Genomic DNA, 19,333 nt, shown 5'->3' with positions numbered 1-19,333 from the left:
CCTTTGTGCCTATCTGACTCATGTGTAACAAATCATCTTAATTACTCCGGGCCTGCTTCCTCCTCTGGTTCTCATTTTCTGAAATTCCTGCAATGGTTACCAAATAAATCAGTGTGGGGCTCCAGCCCTTGGAAACAGCACGGAGACACCAGCCACAGCCAGAGGAATTTCAAAGTTAGTTAAAAGGCACAGGAGGAGTGAGGGAATTGAATGAGAACTCCTCCGGTTCGCAGCCCGGAGCCCCAGTGCTGACTGTACTCCAATTCCATGTGCGTTGAGGGGCACAGCCCTCACCCTGTCCCTGGTGGAGGGGAGAGTGATTAATGTCATGGCCCCTTGGTGTGGTACCAGAGCTCTGCTTTCTCAGCAGGGCCCCAGATGCTGGAGGAACACGTCCACAACCCAAAGCGCAGGCAGGAAGAGAAGGGGGAGGATCGGGAGGTTGGTGGTGACAGGTGGGAGCTCCCCAGCTGGTCTGTAGGAGACCCAGGCAAGCCAGTGGGCCAGCTCCGGAGACTTGGCGTGAAGTCGGAGCTTGCCTATTTCTGAGCGGCTTCCTTCCCAGGAAGGTCGAGTTGCTTGGGGCTGTGTTTTCAGCGGCTTTTGCAAAGGATGAAGGGCGGTCAGAGAGGTGCTGAGGCAGGCCAGGCTGGGATCCTGCGCGGGGCAGTCCAGGGGGAGGTAATTAGGCGCGAGGAGCTGAAACTGCGGAAAAGGAAATGTAGGCGCGCAGCAGCATCAAAACCTCCCTGACAGCTATGTCTATTAGCCCCTGGCATCACCTCCTAAGGGAAGTTGCAAAAGACCCATTACCGGAGGCATTTAAGAGGGCATTAGTTAACACCCGGGGGAGCGGGCTGCTGAGAACCGCCGGGCTCCTTGTTGGAGCCAGGGGATCCTAGAGATGCGGCTTAGAGGCTAATTGCTTGGACCCCTACCTTCCAGCGCTATTGGAAGGGCCACTTAAGGAAAAGTTCTTCAGTGGTCTAATTCCACCGTGCTTGGTCCAATAGGAAACATTCTGGTCTGGTTGGGCAAAGCCTTTCTTTTTTTTTGGTGCTGGGGATCGAACCCAGGGTTTTGTGTTTGCAAGGCAAGCACTCTACCGACTGAGCTATCTCCCCAGCCCCTGGGCAAACCCTTTCTGAGGGAGTCTTCGCCGACGTTAACAGAGCAACTGTTAACTCTATGGAAAACGTGATCAAGAGGTTTGGGTATACCAAGTAGAAGGTGTCACTCTGCTACCTCTCCTTGGTTGTCCTGGGGTTCTAGGGAACTTGGGGGCCACTCAAGTGACCAGGAAGTAGATTGTCCCTTACAACTGTCTGAGAATTTTTTTAAAATTCAATTCTAGTCACAAAACATGGTAGTGTGTTAGGCACCCTAGGGGAGGCAAACAAATCAGATTGGGCCCCACCTCCAGGGCTTTACACTCTTACAGTCCTCCTTACAGAAGTTTGGATGAAGGCTGGGGATATAGCTCAGATAGAGTGCTTACCTCGCAAGCACAAGGCCCTGGGTTCAATCTATAGCACTGGGGGTAAAAAATGGATGAGGGTCCCCCAAATGTCCACATGTAAAGACTTGGCTCCCAGAGTTGGTGTTGGGAAGTTTGGGAAGTACTGTGGAATTTAAGAGATGGGGCCTATGGGGAGGTCCTGAGGTCACAGGACTGGGGAGCAAGCCCTGGAAAGGCACTGTGGGATCCCACCCTGGCAGTCTCTCTCTGCCCCATTGGGTTACCCTCCCTGTCCCATTGACATCCTGTACCCTGAGGCAATTCAGTAAGAAGTGGCCCTACTCAAACCTGTGTATCACTGTTTGGAATTTGAACTTCCAAAACTATGGGCTAAATATATCTTTTCTCTTTATAAAGTTAATTGCCTCATGTATTTTCTTGTAGTAAATGCAAAGCTGACTACTACATTGTTGTTGCAAAGTATGGATGCCTAGGACAGAATCTGTGAAAGTAGGATCTGGGTATGAGGTTATTTAAAAATTTCTTCAGGTGGTTGGAATGGGCAGCTATTACTGGGAATTATTAGATTAAATTACCTCTAAGACTCTTGTCATTTTGGATAATTTTTGGTTCCCTAAGTCTTGAGCTCTTCTAGGTCAGTTGGATATCCCTTAACCAGCATGAATTAGGGTTGTTTTAATAAGGGTCAAGTTAAATTTTAGATTCTAATTGACTCTGTACTCTGTAGCCACTATAATCCCCAAAGACCTTGTTTTCTTTTCTGATTAGAAAAATTTTCTCTCTGAATTCATCCCACAAATGTTTATTGAGAATCTACTATATGCCAGAGACCCCATTCAAGCACTGGGGAAAGATACATTTGTGAGCTGGGAGGCAAGGAACCTGTTTTCATGGAGCTTATATTTCAGAACCAGGTCCAGATCAACATAAATCTCTTCTTTATCTTGTTCGAATCTCTTTCCCAAGCTTGCAAGTGAATTCTTCTGGCTGCTCATTCTTATTTCATCCCAGGGCATCAACAAAAATAAAGTGTACTTTTAAGGTTAGTGCTCTGGACTGAATATTGCACCCCCATCCCCCATATGTTGAAATCCTAACCACTATGTCATGATAGCTAATCATTAGCCTTTGGGAGCTAATAATGCGGGTGGCGTCCACATGCATGGAATTAATTAAGGCCCTTATAAAAAGGCCAGAGAACTAGCTTGCCCCCTTTTTCCATATGTGAGTCCAAGTCATTTGCAGTCTACAGCTAGTAAGAGGGCCTTCACCAGCTATTAACTACTATGGCACCCTGGTCCCTGAGAAATGAACTTCTGTTGTTTGTAAGCCACCCAGACTATGGTACTTTGTTATAGTCACCTGAACTAAGATGCTTGGTGAATCTTTATGTATAGAAAAACACTAAGTCAGAAAAGAGCAGCCATTGTGCAGCTCAACATCTAAAAGGAATTATGGCATCTTCATAGCAGGTTGGATTAACTTAGTTTTATAACTAAAAAGGTTGAGGAATATAACCAATTAGATGCCTGTGTTTTACTCTATGCATTTCAAAATAAGTCTCACTTTCTCCTCCTCCTTCTTTTTTTTTGAGCCCAGGCCTCACATATGCAAGGCAAGCATTCTACCTCTCAGCTACATACCACCAGTCCAATTTTTAAACTTTATTTTGAGACATGGTCTTCCTAACTTGTCCAGGCTGCCTTCAAACTTGTGATCCTCCTGTCTCAGCCTTCCCAATAGCTTGGATTACAGGTATGCACCACTGTACCTATCTTTTTTTTTTTTTTTTGGTACCTATCTTAAAGTAAGTCTCACTTTGTTTTTGTAGTGGACATCTGTTGTGTCTATCACCACTCATTTACTCTCCTGTTAAATGCTGAGAGGAAACATTCATCAGAGCTCTATTTTTGTGTGTTGGACTTGTTCATAATAGCACTGGTAGCTCCTCTGTTTCCTGGGCTCCCTTTTCTCATCTCCCCAAGGGAGGAAGAGTGATTACCTGTGTTTGAATTTGGATGCAGTGGCCGAGCATATTAAACTCAGCTGCTGTGGAGAGTGGTGATTTGAATCACATCATGGCTTCTGACTCTCTTGTGGCTGTTTGTGTTTGGAGCTGCCTGTGCAAAAGTGCAGGTTGAGATGGCCCAGTTGCTATGGTAAAGTCAGCCTGAGAAAACTCTGTGCAAAGGCCAGAGTTATCAGTTGAGGGCTTGAATTCAGACACCAAATCCCAGGGATAGAGGATTCCGAGCAAAACAAGATGACCCTAATAACTCACCAGTCCTGTGTCCTTCAGACTATCTGCTTTGCTGAAACTTTCCCACAAATAACCTTTTGATGAAACCTATATAATAAACAGGCTGAGCTAGCTCTGAGTCAGTCTTCGCCCACCAGGGGTTGGCTGAACCACCTGACCCCATCTTTTACTCTATGTGTGTCTGTTTGTCTTTTCTTCATCCATTGCCCCTTGTCCAGTTTCTGAATTAATGGCCCAGACATGAAACCTTGGCAAGTTGCTATTTTCTCTTTGTCATCTACCAGTTTGTGGAGAATATTCTGTTTCTCCAGCCTCTGAATCTGATAGAACTCTGCCCTTCTGGAAGTCTGCATGTCTGTGATGGGACAGGCCTTTCTAATTTAAGAATCGGGAGGGGTGATCCAAGATGGTGGACTAGAGGATAACTGCATCTCCTGTCACCTGAGAACTCAGGATTCAAGAAGGGGAGGCATTGAGAGACTTGGACTAACATAGAACCACGGGGTGAAGCTCGGCCTGGGTGGCAGGCCTGGACAGGGGCGGCTTCTCAGAGCAGAGCAGAGCAGGTAGAGTCTTCCCTAGGCAGCCCTGCTCCCTCCGGCGGCAGGCTCCTTCCACGGCCAGCTTCTTGGAGCAGGACGCCCAGTGAGAGAGCCTTTCTGCACAGAGCCAGCTCCAAGCCCTGGAACCAGTAGCGGGCTAGGGGCAGCTCTCTTTGGAAGCACTGCATTATCAAGTTCCTCCAAGACTTCAGGATACTAAAGGCTGGGAGGTGATATACTGGAAATCTACAGGGATACTATAAGCCAATAGAGGAAATCTGCAATATCTCAGAGTCCCACTGATATCTGACCAATATGAGAAAACAAGGGAAGAAAATGTCCCAAACAAACCTAGATACTATATCAATAAAACCCAATGACAGTACAGCAGAAGAAATGTCAGAAAGGGAGTTCAGAATGTACATAATTAAAACAATCAGGGAAGCAAACGAGGAGATGAAAGAGCAAATGCAGGCATTAAATGATTGCACCAATCAACAGTTGAAAGAGCAAATACGGGAAGCAAGAGATCATTTCAATAAAGAGTTAGAGATACTGAAAAAAAAAAAAAAAAAAAAACCAAACAAACAGAAATCCTTGAAATGAAGGAAACAATAAACCAAGTTAAAAACTCCATAGAAAGCATAACCAATAGGATAGAACACCTGGAAGACAGAACCTCAGACATTGAAGACAAAAATTTAATCTTGAAAACAAAGTTGGCCAAACAGAGAAGATGGTAAGAAATCATGAACAGAATTTACAAGAATTATGGGATATCATGAAAAGGCCAAATTAAAGAATTATTGGGATTGAGGAAGGCTTAGAGAAACAAACCAAAGGAATGAACAATCTATTCAATGAAATAATATCAGAAAATTTCCCAAATCTGAAGAATGAAATGGAAAACCAAGTACAAGAGCTTATAGGACTCCAAATACACAAAATTACAACAGACCCACACCAAGGCACATTATTATGAAAATACCTAACATACAAAATAAAGACAGAATTTTAAAGGCCGCGAGAGAAAAGAATCAAATTACATTCAGGGGGAAACCAATAAGAATATCAGCAGATTTTTCAATCCAGACTCTAAAAGCTAGAAGGACCTGGAACAACATTTACCAAGCCCTGAAAGAAAATGGATGCCAACCAAGAATCTTATACCCAGCAAAACTTACTTTCAGATTTGACGACGAAATAAGATCCTTCCATGATAAACAAAAGCTAAAGAAATTTACAAAAAGAAAGCCGGCATTACAGAACATTCTCAGCAAAATATTCCATGAGGAAGAGATGAAAAACAACAATACAAATCAGCAATGGGAGGAACTAGCCTAAAAGGAATAGCCCAATAAAGGAGAAACCAAATCATGTCAAAAAACAAAAATGAGTCAAATGACTGGGAATACAAATCATATCACAATAATAACCCTGAATGTTAATGGCCTGAATTCATCAATCAAAAGACATAGACTGGCAGATTGGATTAAAAAGAAAAATCCAACAATATGCTGCCTGCAAGAGACTCATCTCATAGAAAGAGATACCCATAGACTAAAGGTGAAAGGATGGGAAAAAACATACCATGCACACGGACACAGCAAAAAAGCTGGAGTATCCATCCTCATTTCAGATAATGTGGACTTCAAGCCAAAACTAGTCAGAAGGGATAAAGAAGGACATTACATACTGCTTAAGGGAAGCATAAATCAGCAAGACATAACAATCATAAATATCTATGCCCCGAACATTGGCTCATCCATGTACGTCAAACAAATCCTTCTCAATTCCAGAAATCAAATAGACCACAACACAATAATACTAGGCGATTTTAACACACCTCTCTCACCACTGAATAGATCTTCCAAACAAAAATTGAATAAAGAAACCATAGATCTCAATAACACAATCAACAATTTAGACTTAACTGACATATATAGAATATACCATCCAACAAAGAACGAATACACTTTCTTCTCAGCAGCACATGGATCCTTCTCTAAAATAGACCATATTTTATGCCACAAAGCTACTGTTAGCAAATACAAAAAGATAGAGATACTACCTTGTACTCTATCAATCATAATGGATTGAAATTAGAAATAAATGACAGAATAAAAAACAGAAACTTCTCCAATACCTGGAGATTAAATAATACACTATTATATGATGAATGGATAACAGAAGACATCAGGAGAGAAATAAAAAAATTCTTAGATGTAAACAAGAACAAAGACACATCATATCAAAATCTCTGGGACACTATGAAAGCAGTACTTAGAGGAAGATTTATTTCATGGGGCGCATTCAACAAAAGAAGTAGAAATCAACAAATAAATGACTTAACACTACAGCTCAAAGCGCTAGAAAAAGAAGAGGAGACCAACACCAAAAGTAGTAGAAGACAGGAAATAGTTAAAACCATAGCCGAAATCAACGAAATTGAAACAAAAGAAACAATCGGAAAAATTAACAAAATAAATAATTGGTTCTTTGAAAAAATAAACAAAATTGATAAACCCTTAGCCACACTAACAAAGAGAAAGAGGGAGAAAACTCAAATTACTAAAATTCAGAATGAACAAGGAATCATCACAACAGACATGAGTGAAATACAAAACATAATTAGAAGCTATTTTGAAAATCTATACTCCAACAAAACAGAAAACCTCGAAGACATCAACAAGTTTCTAGAAACATATGAATTACTTAAACTGAACAAGGAAGATATACACAACTTAAATAAACCAATTTCAAGCAATGAAATAGAAGAGATCATCAAAAGCCTACCAACAAAGAAAAGTCCGGGACCAGATGGGTTCTCAGTCAAGTTCTACAAAACCTTTAAAGAAGAGCTCATTCCAATACTCCTCAAAGTATTCCATGAAATAAAAGAGGAGGGAACCCTCCCAAACTCATTCTATGAAGCCAATATCACCCTGATACCTAAACCAGACAGAGACACATTGAGGAAAGAAAATTTCAGACCAATATCCTTAATGAACATCAACACAAAAATTCTCAACAAAATTTTAGCAAATCGCATCCAAAAATATATTAAAAAGATAGTGCACCACGATCAAGTGGGTTTTATCCCAGGGATGCAAGGTTGGTTCAACATCCGGAAATCAATAAATGTCATTCACCATATCAACAGACTTAAAGTTAAGAATCACATGATTATTTCAATAGATGCAGCAAAAGCATTCGATAAAATACAGCATCCCTTCATGCTCAAAACACTAGAAAAAATTGGGGTAGTGGGAACATTCCTTAACATTGTAAAGGCCATCTATGCTAAGCCCATGACCAATATCATTCTAAATGGTGAAAAACTGAAAGCATTCCCCCTAAAAACTGGAACAAGGCAGGGATACCCTCTTTCACCACTTCTATTCAACATCGTCCTTGAAACTCTAGCCAGAGCAATTAGACAAACCAAAGAAATTAAATGGATATGAATTGGAAAAGAAGAGCTCAAACTATCCCTGTTTGCTGATGACATGATTATATATTTAGAGGAACCTGGAAATTCCACCAGAAAACTTTTAGAACTCATAAGTGAATTCAGTAAAGTAGCAGGTTACAAGATCAATACTCATAAATCCAATGCATTTTTATACATAAATGATGAATCTTCAGAAAGAGAAGTTAGGAAAACTATCCCATTCACGATAGCCTTGAAAAAAAGAAAATACTTGGGAATCAATCTCACAAAAGAGGTGAAAGACCTCTACAATGAGAACTACAGAACACTAAAGAAAGAAATTCAAGAAAACCTTAGAAGATGGAAAGATCTCCCCTTGGATAGGCAGAATTAATATTGTCAAAATGGCCAAACTACCAAAAGTGCTATACAGATTCAATGCAATTCCAATTAAAATCCCAATGATGTACCTTACAGAAATAGAGCAAACAATCATGAAATTCATCTGGAAGAATAAGAAACCCAGAATAGCTAAAGCAATCCTCAGTAGCAAGAGCGAAGCAGGGGGTATCGCAATACCAGATCTTCAACGCTACTACAAAGCAATAGTAACAAAAACGGCATGGTATTGGTACCAAAATAGACAGGTAGATCAATGGTACAGAATAGAGGACATGGACACAAACCCAAATAAATACAATTTTCTCATACTAGACAAAGGTTCCAAAAATATGCAAAGGAGAAAAGATAGCCTCTTCAACAAATGGTGCTGGGAAAACTGGAAAACCATATGCAACAGAATGAAATTAAACCCCTATCTCTCACCCTGCACAAAACTCAACTCAAAATGGATCAAGGACCTTGGAATCAGACCAGAGACCCTGCATCTTATAGAAGAAAAAGTAGGTCCAAATCTTCAACTTGTTGGCTTAGGATCAGACTTCCTTAACAGGACTCCCAATAGCAGAAGAAATAAAAGCAAGAATCAACAACTGGGATAGATTCAAACTAAAAAGCTTTCTCTCAGCAAAGGAAACTCTCAGTAATGTGAAGAGAGAGCCTACAGAGTGGGAGAATATCTTTGCCACTCATACTTCAGATAGAGCGCTAATTTCCAGAATCTATAAAGAACTCAAAAAACTCTACACCAAGAATACAAATAATCCAATCAACAAATGGGCTAAGGAAATGAACAGACACTTCACAGAAGAAGGTATACAAGCAATCAACAGATATATGAAAAAATGTTCAACATCTCTAGTAATAAGAGAAATGTAAATCAAAACTACCCTAAGATTCCATCTCACCCCAATTAGAATGGCAATTATCAAGAACACAAGCAACAATAGGTGTTGGAGAGGATGTGGGGAAAAAGGTACACTCATACATTGCTGGTGGGGTTGCAAATTAGTGCAGTCACTCTGGAAAGCAGTATGGAGATTCCTAAGAAAGCTTGGAATGGAACCACCATTTGACCCAGCTATCCCACTCCTTGGCTTATACCCAAAGGACTTAAAATCAGCATACTAGAGATACAGCCACATCAATGTTCATTGCTGCTCAATTCACAATAGCCAGATTGTGGAACCAACCTAGATGTCCTTCAGTTGATGAATGGATAAAGAAACTGTGGCATATATATGCAATGGAATATTACTCAGCCATAAAGAATGATAAAATTATGGCATTTGCAGGCAAATGGATGAAACTGGAGAATATCATGCTAAGTGAGATAAGCCAATCTCAAAAAACCAAAGGACGAATGATCTTGCTGGTAAGCGGATGATGACATATAATGGGGGGTGGGAGGGGTTAGCATTAGGGTTAGGGTTAGGTTTAGGGTTAGGGTTAAGGAGGGTGGCAAGAATGGAGGAAGGAAGAACTGTATAGAGGGAAAAGAGGGGTGGGAGGGGTGGGGGGGAAGGAAAAAAAAATAACAGAATGAATCAAACAACATTACCCTATGTAAATTTATGATTACACAAATGGTATGTCTTGACTCCATGTACTGAGAAACAACATGTATCCCATTTGTTTACAAAAAAAAAATAATAATCAGAAAGCACTGTTAACAGATCTAAATCCTGACATTTTTATTTTATTCCTCTCTACTTGGCTCCTGGGGCTTTCTCTCAACTGGCTCCAAACTAGAGTGGGACATGGATCCTCCTCAAACCTCTGTTGTAACTGAGTTGGTGAGATTTCCATCACTATAAGGAAATACCTGAGACACTTAAATTACAAAGAGAAAAGATTATGGTTCTGCAGGTCCAAGATGGAATGACTCTATGACAAAGCACTCCATGAGACTGGAAGCAAAGTAGAAGAGGACCATACTGGGGGCCCACAATCCCACTTGAGGGCATGCCTCTAAGGACCTAGGATTTCCCATTAGGCTCTGTGTGGTGAAGATTTCACCACGCTTCCCAATGTGGGACCACGACTTAACAGGTGGACCTCTGTGGGGCACTTATCCAAACCATAATCTTATGCAAACTGTAACCGTAATTGCATCCCCAGTCCAATCTAGGAGCCACTCTTTCCAACTCATAGTCAGTTTGGATTCAGTGAAGCTGGCTCCACACTTGAGACCCACAATTAGTTCCCCTTGACTACATTGATTAGTTTAAGGATGAACATAAGGCCCAACAAGATCCAGTGAGCCACAGTGATGTTTCTTTCATGGAGGAACTCTTGATTTTATTTGCCAGGCCTAAAAGGTTTAGGGATTAGAACCATTGCTACTATTCTCTTAAAACACAAAGTCAAGAAGTGTAGAAAACTACTCCTGGTGACACTGGATGAGCTCAGGATTTGGTCTTGTCTGGAGTTAATTCTGCCTCTGACTCTTCTTAGGTGAAACAAAAAATTCCCTTTTTGCTTAAACTAGTTTGGGTCGGTTTTCTGCTACTTGCAGTGGTAAATGAGTCACTCTTCATATTCTTTCACATTGTTATTTTTAGTTAATTTTAGAAGCCCATAAATCACTTCTATAGCTCACTTATATCCCAGGAGCTAGAGAGGACTTCACACAGTATTAATTCACCACAAGGTGGATAGTGAGATTACAATGTTGAGATATTAATTATTTTAGGCACCTTTCATTACTTATTTCCTTTGTATATTTACTTGCTATTTTTGGGAAACAAATCTGATGTGGTACTTGACTCTAGTAAGCCTTTTATTCAAAACTTTCAAAATACCTTCAGTTCATTTTTGCCTTCTGATTAACTGGAAAAGAATGAATCTTGTTATTTAACGTTATAATGATTATCATAACTATTCCCAAGGAAACAGTAAACTAATTGGTAAAAGTTATTTTAGTTACATACTAAGATAAAAGACTGACATTTTTATTGAGAATTTGGATGAAGTTGAAAGATATCCAGAAGAATATTGAGGTTTGCATGGGTAACAGAAAGGAAGAAGGGTCTTCTGTAAAGAGAAGAAAAAAATCAGTGGAGATAAAAAGAAGCCACATGCATGGCTGTTGATGTGTACATGGATAGTTGTCCACAAAAAATGTGTGTTTTCCCTTTTATCTTATAGAATTATTAATGGAAAGTTGCTGCCCAGCCAGGGACTACATTTCCCAGCGTCATTTGTGTGTAGATATGGTCATGTAACTCACTCTCACCAATGAAGTGTGAGTAGAAATGATGTGTGTTCTGTTTGTGCCAAAGTTTTTAAAAAGTGGACCACTTTGTTAATACCTTTCCCTTCTTCCATTTGTGTTTGCTTCTCTTAGTGATTACCAGGGGCATCAGCTCAAAAAAGCTTGGGTCTGTGAAACATGGAGTGAAAGAAAACTTGCTATGGGCTGTTGTGTGAAATGGGAAGTAAAGTTTTGTCATATTTGGCCACAGTGTATTTACAGACACATTTGTCGCAGTGAAAACTCAATGATTCTCCGCATGTGGTTTTCAGACCAGTAGCCTCCGCACCATTGTAGAGTTAGAAATGCAAATTCTCAGTACCCCTGCCCTCGCCTGCTCCCCAGATCCACTAAATCTGAATGTAATTCAGAAATCTGTGTTCAGCAAGCCCTCTATGTAGCTCTGGAGCATACTCAAGTTTGTGGACCACTCTCTTCTCTACCAGCTTCCCCACTGTAATACAAAGCTGCCCCCCCCCCCCTTGCATCACAACCTAGCTTGTCGGTCTGAAAGCTGCTCTCCCCGCACTTTGCGCTGCAGCTATTTTCCCCGCCTCCCAACTACTGTCAGTCTGTGAACATCCTAGCTAGCTATTGGTTCATCAGTTAGCTTGCAAGTATCCTTCTCTGTTATTGGTCCCCTGTTAGCCCTGCCGAATTAAACTGCTTAAGGATAGCATCCCCACCATCTTTTCTCATGCTTTCTCTCTCCTACTCATTTTCTTTCTCCTCCTTGATTTTCACACTCTTTCTTGCTCGCACCCTTTCTCTTTTCCTCTCTTGTCCTCTCATTTTCTCTCTTACCCTGCAGGGAGACACTGTTTGCTTAATAAACTCCCTTATGTGATTTCCCGTGTCTGGTGTGGTTTTTGTGCGTTTCTTACACTCACTCCTGCTACCTTAACTGATGAAAAGACACGAGTTACGTCCCTCCCTAACTTTGCCTCTTCTTGACAACCTTCATTAGGAATGGTTGTCTGAAAGGTTAAAAATAATGTTGGAAAGTCTTATGTACCTGAGAATGTATTTGGTGAATTTGAAGTTCTGCTGAATTTTGAAGAAACGAGACTTCTTTTTTTTAAAAAATATATATATATATTTTTAAGTTGTCAATGGATCTTTTATTTTTATTTATTTATATGTGGTACTGAGTATGGAACCCAGGGCCTCACACATGCCAGGCAAGTGCTCTACCACTGAGTCACAACTCCAACCCTGAAATGACACTTAAAAATTTTAAAATGAGACTTAAAAATTTTTAAATAGCTTGAAAACAGCTACTGTTTGGCTCTAAGTATTTTCATTTTAAAAAATGGCACATATTTGAGAACTACAGTCACCACCCATCAGGTAGTCTAATCAATGGAAGTGGGTTGGGAGGAAAGCAGCAGCCAATTCTAAGCTATAGTTATTGTCAAGAATGTGTGCCTAGTGATTTCAGTTCTCAGTGATTTTAAAGAGACTTAGACATTTAGATTTTTATGTCAAATCTTCTTGTTTGTAAATGTTGTCCCACATTAAAAAAAAATATATCAACAAGGGTGGGGGTTGTGGCTCAGTGTGGAGTGCTTGCCTAGCACATGTGAGGCACTGGTTTCAATCAGTACCACATAAAAAATAAATAAATAAAACAAAATTTTAAAAATCAACAAAACCAAAAGTTCTGTGTGGGTCAAAAATTCCTGAGGGTTGAGTTTAGCTCCTGGGCTGCCAGCTTTACAACTTTTGTTTGGAAGTACCAGGGAAGCAGTCAGCCTGGCTAATGTGTCCTTGTTGTCATTAAAAGGCAAAATAACTTTTACACAAATGATGAGCTTCAAAGGAGGGGTGAATCAGAAGCTGCACAAAGTAGTTGCCAAGGTAACGTCTTGCTGATCAGAAAGGGACGGCGATTGGGTTTTATGTAGAACACAGTGGGGGAATGAAACATAATCTTTCTCAGTCTTCTTTCTGTTTAAGATCAGTGAGGAAATGGGTGTGGATGCAGTGCTGCTGCCTGAGATTATCAGGAAGCAATTCTTTTCCCATTTGGAGAGACCCCAGTGAGACCTGATCAACTAGCAACACACAGAAGTCACACCATTAAATCTTCCAATTTGCTAGCAGCAAATCAATGAACTCTGATAGCTGCTGCCCTAAGCTAGCACCCAGGGAGCTGCGGACAAGCTATTTGATACCTGAGTTGTAGCGAAGGAAAGTTAAAGCATTTTTTTAAAGCAGGAGGAAAAAAAAAAAAAGATTGTATTAAGTAATGAGAGAAGACAGCTTGAGGTTTTTAGAAAAGGACTGGCCATTTAAATTGTATCTTCAGTTCAATTTACTGAACTATTGATAATTAGTATTTGGTTGCATGTTTCTACCAATTAGTAAGAAAGATTTTTATATTTCATTTCATTTATTTTTTTGTTATAAAAACAAGATCCTGTTTTAGGGCCTATCAAACAGGCAGGCTCTTCTTTCTGAGCAAGGTCAAACCTTAGTATATTTTTGGCACAATGAGATGGAAATTTTAGAACACTAAGAGACAGATAGTCGCCCGAGGACTTTCCTTTTAATCCTTATCAGACAACCTCATATTACCTATATTGCCTTGACTGGCTGCCCGAAGGTGGGTTTCTTTGATTGTGTAAAGAGTTCTGGGCCCTAGAGGTGGCCTTGCTTACCTTGTAATGGGAGCAAATAATGAGGTGTTGCTATGACACGTCAAGTCTTTTTCACTTAACCTACCTTGGACATCTTTTCATAGAGAGATACTCTGTCCCATTTAGTAATAGTGTAGAATCTTGGACACTTGGTGGTCTCCAAATATTGCTTGTCATTTATGGTATATCTTGTTTATGTTATGAAAATATTGCAATAAATATCCTTTGCATTTTAGTCAGCTTTTTTGTGACTGTGACTAAAAGCATCTGACCTAAAAGCATAGAGGAGAAGAGGTTTATTTGAGGGCTGACAGTTTCAGAGGTCTTTGTCTGTAGAAGGCCGGCTCCATTCCTTCTATCATGGTGGAAGGGTGTGGCAGAGGGAAGCAGCTTGCATCATCAGGAAGCAGAGAGAGGGAGAGTCTCCACTCTCCAGATACAAAATATATATACCCCAAAACCACACCCCAATTTCCACCTCCCTTGAGCCATACCCTACCACTTCAGTTAATCCCATCTAGGATTAATTCACTGATTTTAAGACTCTTAAAACCCAGTCATTTCTCCTCTGAACCTTCCTGCATTGTCTTACAGGTGAGCTTTTGGGGGACACCTCACATCCAAACCATAACATTTTGCAGCCCATTTTTCCTTTTGTGTATAGTATTTTTTTTTTTTTTTTTGGGTGGTGCTGGGGATGGAACCCAGGGCCTCACACATGCTGGGCAAGTGCTCTGTCACTAAACCACACCCCAAGGTCTCACATATAGTATTTTTGAAGAACAAGTATCTTCATGGGAAAGTAAAGGCCTGAAGTATATATAGATTTAAAATTTTAGTAGTTAAAAGGATAGTCCCTACAAAGAGGTTATAACAACTTATACTCCCTTCAATAATTAATGAAACTTCTAATGTTTCCTCTTCCTTCCTATGTATTATAAACTTTCTAATCTTTCCAATCTGATAGGGAAAATTTGGTATTTCATTGTTCTAATTTGTTTTTCTTTCATTGTAGGAAACTTTGAACACCCCTCCATACGTTTTAAAGACAATTCTATTTATTTTTCAGTGAAATCTCTCTTCACATACTTCACTCTTTTCAATGTTGGCATTTGGTTTTGATTTACTGTAAAAACTTTGTTTAGACTTTTGTCACACAAAGACTGACATAAAAAAGTCGATGACTGATTCATGTTCTAAGTATTCATAATCTCAGCCGAACACACCAAGGGCCACACTCGGTGAGAGCTGCCTGACTCTCAGGCACAGGGCATAGTTTGGGAAGACCTAACCCACACCTGCAAATCTATACAGGAAGGCGCGCGCATGGGATCTCATGGACACAATTTACTGGTGATGGTGGTTGGAGGTGACTGGGTGAACACAAGGTAGGTGAGAAGTTAGTACCAGCTCCTTGTGGGATTTGTGAGAGTAATATATAAAGCACTTAGGCATCTGGGGGCTGGAACTCTGATGACAGGGCTTATTTTTATTCTTATTCTGGGATAGCCATTTACCTCACTGCTTCTTGTGGGCAGAGAACAACTAGTGTCCTGTGACTCCCTTCCGCTGCCCTGACTTTCCAGGCTGGCGCCTTGCTCACACTTAGAGCGCTGCTTGTTCAGGCCAGTACCAGACTCTTTTGGGGTAAGAGACAGACTTTCTCATCAATGTGGTTCCCACCTGGTACTTTCTTTCATATTGGGTCCCAAGTCAGCCTATGTATCTATTAAATCTAATGGTAAGCTGGGAGTGGTGGTGCAGAACTATAATCCTAGAAGCTCAGGAGGCTGAGGCAGGAGGATCACAAATTCAAAGCCAGCCTCAGCGACTTAGTGAGGCCCTAAGCAACTCAGTGAGAAAGTGTTTCTAAATAAAATAGATTTAAAAAGGGCTGGGGATGTGGCTCAGTTGTTCAGTGACCCTCGGTTCAATCCCCAGTATCAAAAAGAAACAAACAACACACAACAACAAAAAAACCCAAAAACTAATGGTGAAGCCACCACCAGAGTTAACCCAATTTTTCTCCTTTGGTACTTGTAAAAAGCAATCCTTAAAATCCTTGAAACTTACCTATTTGAGAATAAAAGCCATTGCTCAGTTAATTTCTTCCTGGCGATGAGTGTTTCTTCTCAAATAGGCAATTTTCAGACTGGAAAGCACCCCAAATCCCCAAACAGCCTGATGTTTTTCACATGTTGATTCCAGCAAATTGTTGTTTGCATGATGCCTTGGTGGGGACTCACTTAAGAGCTAGATTTGTTACTGTGTTTACTGACATTTTCACATGACATTTTGAGCTGCCTGAATAATTGTAATACCTACCAGAAAAAAAAAAAAAAAGAAACCGAAGTGATGAAAGGTACCTAAAATTATTCATACCTCAGCATTACAAGCCTTAATTTCCTGTCTGAAGCATGGTGAATTACTCATTTTTTTAAAGTCATCTCTAGCTACTGAGAGTCTATGATGATGTATATAGATGGCTTGTAGATTGTGAAAATTAATGAATATCACAGATTGTCAAAATAGCAGTGTGATTATAAAATAATGAGATCAGCTAAAAACAGCAGCTCTCAGAGATCCAAATTATAAGAGGAAAATGAGGACTAGCGAGGGGTTGGTGATCTGCTAACCTCTTGTGAGCACTACACAACAGGGCCACTGTGCTCTCCCCATGTGTGTGAGCTTGTGGTCTTTACTTCAGGCTTAGACAGGCCAGGAGGTGGCTTTGCAGGAACAGAGAATGGCGAACTGGCTTTGGGAGCTGGCTCTCTGGTTTTACCTAGGCTATTCCCACTCTGGGAGAGGTCTGTGACCTTTATTGTCATTCTTGGTAGCCAAGTGTCTAGGTTAGTCAACTTAACATAGAGTGGGAAGCCCCCATAATATGAATAAACAGAAAAAGTTTTATTCGATCAAAAACTGTCGTTTTTCTCTTGGTGGAAAGCACTATCATTAGTGTTACTCCTTAAGTCCTTATCAGTATAAGGATGCATTTTTAACAGGTGAAAACCGCTCCCAAATGGGAGGGATAATGCGTTAATAGGAAAATAAACGTACAAGACTTTACATCTCCTTTTCTTAATGTCTGTCCACATAAACTCACGTGCATTTTTGTGCCTTTAAGTCTTTACTGATATGGAAAGACCTTGTCTGACTGGATAAATGTCATTCTTCAAGGTTCAGGCCAAATATTGCTTCTGTCCAAGATTTTCTTGATCTTTCAAGTTGAAAGTATCATAAGTATACCTGTGTAATTTACTTGTAATTGACATAAACTTCCTTATTTGACAGAGAACTCCAAATATCTTAACAACAAAAGGATAAAAAGAACTTGGATTCAGGGGAAAACAAGAGCAATAAAATAAACGTCTACTACCTACCTATTCAGGTATGGTTTCAAGAAGAGAGCTACACATTTTGCTCCAAGTTTCTGGAGCTAAAGCCCAAATGGGAAGAGTGAATGATAAGATTTTGGTGTATCATAAGATAAAAATAAATGAACTGTTCTGAGGAATTTTCCCAAATCAGGAATCTGGGAGGAACTTGTCCATATTGTCCTCAGCGTACAGGCACGGATGACATAGGGAGGACACCCTCAATGCCCCTCCTCTGGGTACATGTTGAACTTTGTTGAGCTGTTTCTGAAAGTAACTCAGGAGAGGCAGATGATGAGAAATCCAAGCACAGCTGAGTGAAGGCAGTTCCATTCAGGTGTGAAAACAAGGCTCGACATCACATTAGGATATATTTTTTTAGATTTTTTAGGTCGAATTGTACATTGGTGTACACGGAGCATAATTTCAGGATATCTAAAGGAATAAATGGGCTGCTTATCTTTTAGAACCTCCATAAATTATTTTTTGTTAATATGTTTGATAAGGATTGTATGGCTGAGAAAACTTGCATTTTTTTCCCCTCAGCAAGAACCAAGAATACAGATAGCCTGCAGCCAATTGAGGAAAGATTTGTATGACTTGTCAATCAATCTGTCAGAATGTGCCTCTGTCGGAGCACTTATCACACGGTGTAATAGACATCTGTGTCCCTGGCATAACTGCATCCTCTTCAAGGGCAGGAACTGTTTCTTTTCTACCTCTGCATCCCTGGCATCCAGCATAATGTCTGAAACATAGCATTTATGTAATAGACTTTGTTGAATTGAATCGATTTAAAGGCTTCCTGTTATCATCTGGTGCTAACTGGGCAAAGATAAGAGCCCCGAGAAGGCAAGGGCAGGGAACCAAGGACAGCTGAGCTTTGAAGGGAGTGAAAAGGCAAAGAAGCAGGAAAGGATGGGGACGTGGAGCCGTAGTGTTAGAAAGCAAGTCCGTGGGGGTCCCAGTGGAGGGGTGGTGAGAGGGCCTTCATGGAGAGCAGGCGGTATGGGGCATGAGCTGATTTGACTGAGAAGGGACGGGTTAGGCTCCAAAAGAGCAGTCCAGAGCCAACTGGAAACAGCCATTTCCCATTGTGCCAGCTTTGCCTGTGGTTTGTCCTTTTCTCTCCTTCATTTCCTGTCTTCAGAATTGCAAGCAGCCAGACACGCGGGAAGTGCATTTCTGACTCCCTTGGTAGTTGACGTTAGTTCCTGTTTGCTAGTGGGAGCACTGGTGAAGGATTTTAAAGGCCATTTGTCATCGACATATAGGTAAGTGGGGGCTGGTGCAATGGGTGACTGGCACTCCAACAGCACCGGTGCTGCTTCCGGCATCATTGGTGGCAACTTGGGTTTCTGCCAAGCATCTGTGGCCAGTAGCCTCCCAGATACCACCACTGATCCTCACCTCTTGGTGTCCATGGTTGTGCGTAATCCCCTGCCCTTAATCACCTTGCTACCAATAGAATATGGAGGTGTAGAGGGATGCGCTTCTGGAACTAGGGTAGAAGGGTTTTGACTCCTGTCTTGCCAGCAGACTCTTTTGCCTTTTGGCTTGCATGCTTTATTGAAGCAAGCTGTCATATTCATGAGATCCATGTGGCAAGAAACAGGGACGACTCTGTCCAACAGCCTACAAGGAGCTGCATCCTGCCAACAGCTACATGCTCCTGCAAGGTACCCTCTGCCCTTGAGCCTTCAGATGAGTAGCACCTACCTTGCTTGCAGCCGCTGAGACTCCTGAAGTAGTGGAAGAACCCTGGGAAACCATGGCTAGACTCCTGACCCACAGAAACTGCGATTTTAAATGTGTGTTGTTTCAAGTCATCAAGTTTTGAGATAACTTGTTATACTTCAGCAATAGATGGCAAGGTTCTCAGTTCCAATAGTGGTAGCAAGTGTTTGCTCATGGGCTCTGGAGAGCTGCATACTCGCTCCT

Source organism: Sciurus carolinensis, chromosome 10, assembly GCF_902686445.1.
Source record: "Sciurus carolinensis chromosome 10, mSciCar1.2, whole genome shotgun sequence".
Classification (NCBI taxonomy): domain Eukaryota; kingdom Metazoa; phylum Chordata; class Mammalia; order Rodentia; family Sciuridae; genus Sciurus; species Sciurus carolinensis.
The sequence above is the reverse complement of the archived record's forward strand: the minus strand, read 5'-3'. Positions refer to the sequence as shown.